The 6,647-nt window shown below is 37.0% G+C and overlaps 1 long non-coding RNA gene across 2 annotated transcripts in view; it reads left to right on the top strand.

Annotated features, from left to right (window-relative positions):
• Positions 1-1,695: 1,695 nt before the first annotated feature.
• The window catches only part of LOC139046462 (uncharacterized), a 159,949-nt gene continuing 154,997 nt past the window's right edge, over positions 1,696-6,647 (top strand). The window contains exon 1 of one of the 2 annotated variants that reach the window (XR_011506562.1): positions 1,696-1,930. This is a non-coding gene — a long non-coding RNA (uncharacterized lncRNA). The remainder of the gene's footprint in view (positions 1,931-6,647) is intronic. The other variant, XR_011506563.1, reaches the window with a different exon arrangement.

Here is a 6,647-nt window from a genome sequence, read left to right as displayed (position 1 = left end):
ACAACTGGAAGTAGGTGACCTGAGGTACCTCAGGATGTTTGATTCCAGGAAGACCAAGTCCAAAACAGAAGCTAAAAGAAATCTGCGGACAAATGCAAAATCCAAGATCTAGATTCTTAGCACAGTATAGAGAGGAATCCAGAAGCTACAAGTGAAAGTAATACGGGCGAAATTGGAAGAGAATGCACTGGAGAAACATCAGACAATTTGAAAAGTAAAATGATAGATCAAAATACCATCCCAAATTGTCCTGAAAGAACTTTGCTTGAAGACTTTTGGAGTACCAATCAAGCTGTATCTCCTCTCCACCATATGTCATAATTTTCATGCTAAGATCTTAAATGCACTAATTGATTTACAAAAATAAGTTCTACCTAATGGTGAGAAAACATCTTTGAAAATGGAAGGTAGAAGAGATTCCTTTTTATGTAAGGTATTATTGAGGGTCATTAACGTATTTCCCCTCTGTATAGATTCTTAGAAAGTTTGAGAAAACATACTTGAATTTTATGTCCCCACCTCCAAAATTCATATATAAGCATACATATTTTTATCAACTTGCAATTTATACACTTATGATATTATGCCCTAAACATATTCCAGGTTGGAAGGCAGATTATACAACATAATTCTTCTTCAAGTCTCTATCACATTTTATTAATGTGTTATAAGTTAATTAACAGTTCTCCATTAAGGAGACATATCATATTCATATTTCCTTTATTGTGAACCATGACACAAAGAACATCTTTCAACGAACGTAGAGTTTAAATAATTGATTCTTTTCTTTGGATACAGTGCTCGAAAGTGTATTCCTAACAATTCATAGCAATGGTTTTATAGTTTTGGATCCATTGTCCAAAATTTCTCAAAGAGATACAAAACTTTAAACAAGTGTCAGAATTGTGTATGTACCAGTTTCACTGTAACCTCTCTGGCATTAACTAGCTATATATGTATATAATTTAATTTAATGGGTGAAACATAGAACGTCCCACATCTAAGTTTTAAAACATAAGAGCTTTACAGCATAACGTAGTATTAGAGTTTGAAAGATTGTTAGAGATGTTAGTCCCATTCTCTTATTTTAAAGTTCAAGAAACAGTCTAGAGAAATGCAGTGATTTATTCAAGGTTATAGAGTACGTTATTATTGGAGCAGAGAACCGAATCCAGATTACCTGACTCCTTGTTCAGTGGCCCCTTACATCACCACCAAGTCCCTCGGGCTTCCCCTGGGTTAAATCACTTTGCATACCAATCCAAGAACCACACTCAGTAGTATATTTTTTATTACTGTTGTAAAACACATATCTACAGGTTTATGTTTCTACTCATCAATCAAAAACATATTGTCCTTTCAAAAATGAAGTTTAGAAACTGCAGTAGATATTCTTGTCTTTAATTGTTTGTTTCGGCACTTCAGGAAATCGTCCTTCCCAATAGGGCCTCAGTATTCCTTGGCAGCATGTTCTCTTCACCAATGTATCTATTCTGGGTAGAAGAGTATGATAGACAGAATTCTAGATGGCCTCCTGGTGCTATTATCAGGATTACGTTATCTTACATGGCAACAGGTCTTTTGCTGATAGAATTAAGACACAAATTTACTGACTTTAAAATAGGGAGATTATCTACATGGGCCTAATCGAATCACAGGATTCCCTTAAATGCTATCTTCTGCTTCCTCTTGCAGTTTGTCAATGAATCGAAGAGACTGAAAGTGTGAGAAGGACTAGAGGCACCACTGCTGGGCTGAAAATGGAATGGGATCATATGTAAGAACTGGAGAGTGGTCTCTCAGACTTGAAAGAGATCTCTATCTGAAAGCCAGCAAGAAAATGGTGACCTCAGTCCTCCAACTTCAAGGACCAGAAGTCAGCCAACAACCTCAATGAGCTTGGAAGCAGATTCTCTCCCAGAGACTCTAGGTAAGATCCCAGCCTGGCAGCAGCCTGATTTTCATCTTAAGAGACCCCAAGTAGAAAACCCAATGAGCTTGTTGAATCTTCTGACCTATAGAACTTGGAACTAATAAATGAGTGTTGTTTTAAGCTGCTGAGTCGTAGTAACCATTTATATAGCAATGGAAAATAAATACAGAGGATGATTCAGGATGACTATTTTTTTCTTCAGAAGTTAGACGCTAGATACCTTTCCCCTCACCCCAGCACACCCAGGAGTGGGCATACAACTGACACTCAACCAATCAGACATTCTTTCTTAGGATTTTGTATTTGAGTACATGACTCCAGAATGGTAAGAAGATTCAGAAGTCAAGAATTATAGATGCAAAATTCTCATGAGACTATTCCTGACACTAAACCACTGTGGTATTCCTGCTGGTCAGCCATCTGCAGCAGGCTTTATTCCTGAATTCTAAACCTGGACCTCCAGACTTCCCTGAGAATGGTAAATTCCTTGATATACTTCCCAGTAATTCTATTTGCTTACACTATCAAGAATTCTTTCTTGTTGCCTACAGAAATAAGCAAACTGATAGAAATGCTAAATAAAATATAAACCAATTATTTTCTAAATTTTTCAGTCACATTCAGCAACCAAACGAATTTCCTTTCAACCTAATTTGCTTAATGGAATATTTCATGGCCTCATAGTGCCAGTACAAATCTCTGCCTCCTCCATCTGCTTAGTTTCTACCCATTAATTGCTGGGGCCAATATCTGATGGTCCAAGGCCTAGAGAAATGAGAGTCATGTACAATGGTAATGTTGGGAATTTAGGGATGATGATTTACTCAATAAATTTTGCTCATTAGGTAGAGTCTGAGAAGAGTATCCCTCTTACTCTGAGAAAGTGTCTCCTGTCTCAATAATATAGTTCTATTTAAAGCTGTCAATCCCAGTACCTCTCTATCCTAGTCACACTGTAGGCACATGACCAAGGCTGAACCAATCAGATGACTCAATTCTCTAGTCATAGGATTTGATTCAAGAGATGGACACATGACCCAAAATGGGCCAATCAGAATCATTCCCCAGGATTTTTCCCAAGGGGGCATATTTAAACCTAAGTATTTCATTTTCTTTGGGATGATTGCAAATGGTATTATGTTCTAAATTTTCATTTTCATATATCCGTTGTGATTATGTAAAAATTTAATTTGGTTTGTGGGTTGCTCTGTGGTTCTTCTGAACTCACTTATCAGTTATAGAAGTTTTTTGTAGATTCCTTGGGCTTTTCAACATAGACAATCATCTACAAATAAGGACAGTTTTCTTTCTTCCTTTTAAATATGTAGGCCTTTTATTTCTTTTTCTTGCCTGATTGCAGTGGCTAGAATTCTCAGTACCATGCTGAATAAGACTGATGAGAGTGGACATCCTCACCTTGATCTCAATTTTTGGGAAAAGCGCTCAGTCTTTCACCATTATATACATGATATTAGCTGTAGGATGTTTGTAGATGCTCTTTGTCAAACTGAGATAGTTCTCTTTTGTTTCTAACTTGCTAAGAGATTTTCTTTTTCTTTTAATCTTGAATGGCTATTGGCATAAATGGATATATGTTTTTTACCTCATTCTTGGTTTCTTGCTGAAACTAGAGCCTTTGCTCTTAATCTCTGCTGGCCCATTCCTGGACTAAAGGCTGGACTATGCTTCTAGTATCTATCATAGCTTCAAAAAACAATTACTTGGTTGTCTTCCAGGCTCTTGGGATGTAATGATGGATAAGACATCAGTTTTCAAGGGACTGATAGTTTAAAAGGGAAATGAGAATGATATTAGAGGTTGTGATGTAGATAGATGTCATGAGAAAGTGTGCAATGGTAGGTAAAGCACATTCATATGGCTCTAAAGGATTAGGATAGGATTTTTGGAGGCATTGACACATACTGAATTTTAAACATTGTGTGATCTAGCCAGAAAAAAAGGATGGGAGGAAGATGACAGAAAGCAGGGGAAGGTATTTTATACATACACAACTGGTTTCAAACCTTGCAGAGCTAATATTCAGAAGTGAAAAGGGGCATGTAAATGTCTAGGTTTCAGCAAAAATAGGTTAAAGTGAAAATGGGGAAGTGCTTGATGGCAAAGGATATTCAGTAATGAAATCTTGCTATTATTGGAGTTAAAATTAAATAGATTCTAGAGACCTTTAAAAAGAACAAAAGATACTGTTTGAATGCTTTAACTCTAGGCCTTACTGAAAACGGAGACAGAAATATAATGATACAGTTAGTATATTAAACAGCTCAAAACATTTCCGTGGACATTATTAGATTGGAGACATCCAAAATTACTGAGCTTTACCCAGTCTTTACACTTCCTCTCTCCAAATTCCCACCCTACCATAATTATGAATTCATTCTCAGGAGAGACAAAAATGTCTTTAGGCAGCAGGTAAGCAACTTGAAAGATTACATTCAGCTAAGGTGAATGAGCGGAGATGACATTTCCCATAAAATGGTGTGACTCAACCTACTGGGAGCTATTTGGCCATTAGTCCTTAAGTTATTGGAATTTATTTCCTCAACATAAATACAAGCATATAAAAAAGGATTTTTTTAACTCAGTAATTACTGGCAATAAAGAGAGAAAAGAATGAAGCCCATATTGCCTAACCTAATTTGGGTAATTCTACTGAAGAGAATTTTCAAAGTAGCGAGTAAATATGAGATCATAAAAAGGTATTATTATTTGGCTAATATACTAATGGATTGTCTACTGTGTGGCAGTCATTGCGCTGAGGATTGTAGGGCATACAGATGAAGCTGATCCTATCCTCATAAGAATTGTGAGGTGGGAAGTTGGTAGTATGTATGAAACGCCTGGGTATAATACTAGTGGAGTGAAAAAGACAGAGAGAAGTGAAAGTATTTTATCAGAAAGTGAGGAGACAATTGAGGGCTATTTTATTGCAGAGCAAAGAAGCTTGGTTAAGTGCACCGGTGGGGCAAAGAAAATATGCTTACAGAATTTGGTTTGGTTAGAATATAATGTTTAAGAGATGAGTAGGGAGAAAGATATTTTTAGTGCTATAATTGAAATAACATGGACTACTATGACACTATAGAGAACTTACCAGTATCTTATCAATCAAGCTTCAAAAGGTAGGTTATTCTCCTGTCCTAACTTTTGAAGGATTCAAGTCTTCAATCTCTTGCTTTGGATATTCCTTATGAAGATGTCTGCTTGCCCACTTGATGACTGGTAAAGTTCTTTTTTTATATATATTACGATGCAAATACTTTGAAAAATATATGGTTTCTAAGACCAATTCTACTTTGCAGTGCTAACCACCCATATTATCGCCAGGCTCTTTGAATTAGGTGAGTCGAAATTCCAATAGTTGGAAGTGTCTTGATTAACCTTCAAGGCCATTTTCCATTGTGTTGAGGTGAAGATGTTTAGTAGGCATCTTGGTGGGATGCTCTGTACCATTCTACTAGCTTCTTTTGGCATTTTCATTTACACACCGACCAATGTGTAGTCATTTTCTTAGTGATTCACTCATTTTGTACTTTCTCCTTTGTTCACAATTTATCAGCCTAGGTGTATGTTGTAACTCAATGTCATTTTTATATTTAACTCATAAATATGTCTTTCTTATGTTTTTTCAGAGATAGTAGGGAGACTGAGATAAGTGAACCAATTAGATTTCCTCACAGATATTTTAAAATACGTGACCCATGAAGAGTTAAGCATTTTGGGAGAAGACTGAACAGAGATATCAGGAGGCAGTAAAAGTCTTAAAAAAGCAAATGCCAGGAGTGAGTCAAAGCCATGTGGGGGTAAATAGGGCTGATAACGTGTCTGCACATCTTCCAGTGCCTAAACTATGTTTCCTTGTTCTTAAGAAGCTTCATTCAATGGTTATTTCCTCATTTTCATAAAATTAGTCCCATAAAACATTGTTTCTTGAGGTGAAATTAATGATACCAAAAGCATAGCTAACACAGTTAGACATGAGTCACAGGGTACAGGATGTGAACTTGGATCCTGGGGATTAGAGAATTTTATCCTTCATCCAAGGTAAGGCCTCGGAACATGCTGGGATGGAGATCACTGTTTTCCAGGGAGATGAACTAGCTTCTGCAAATCTTGAAGATGCTTTGAATGAGAATAATTCAAGGCTGTGAGGGCAGCAGAAGGGAATCACTGTTGGTGGTTGGTTCTCAAGCTGGAAGATCGTAGAGCTCCAGGGTCAGAGTGGAGCACATTCTTAGTAGTCAAAGGAGTCTAAGGAGAGTAATGAGTAAGCAGAGAAAGCTAGAGGAGAGGGAGAGAAGTGAATCAAAGCAAAATCAATCAATCAATCTGAGAAGAGCAAGAATGACTCTGGTCCTGAAAGAGAAGAGATGGGGTCCTCAGTTGCAAAAGTTTGTCGTTACTGTACAATATGTCCTACCTTTGAGAACTATAGCTATGCTTAACATTCCCCCACTCCACCTCCATTCCTCCATCCTCCTTACCATGCACACACACAAGTTACTTTTGAATGAATGATTGTTGTTTCTTCTAACAGCAACACCACCACCTGAATAAACCTGGACTGAATCCATATTAGCTCATTTAGGGTTACACATTATGCCAAGAGGTTTGAACTTTACCCTGCAAGCAGGTTTCTATGCCAGTGCTAAATTTTTTCAACACTTTGCTATGAAAAATTTTAAGCGTACAGTTA

The sequence above is a fragment of the Equus asinus genome, chromosome 10 (genome assembly GCF_041296235.1).
Source record: "Equus asinus isolate D_3611 breed Donkey chromosome 10, EquAss-T2T_v2, whole genome shotgun sequence".
NCBI classification, from domain to species: Eukaryota; Metazoa; Chordata; class Mammalia; order Perissodactyla; family Equidae; genus Equus; species Equus asinus.
This window is presented reverse-complemented; position numbering and strand designations above follow the sequence as displayed.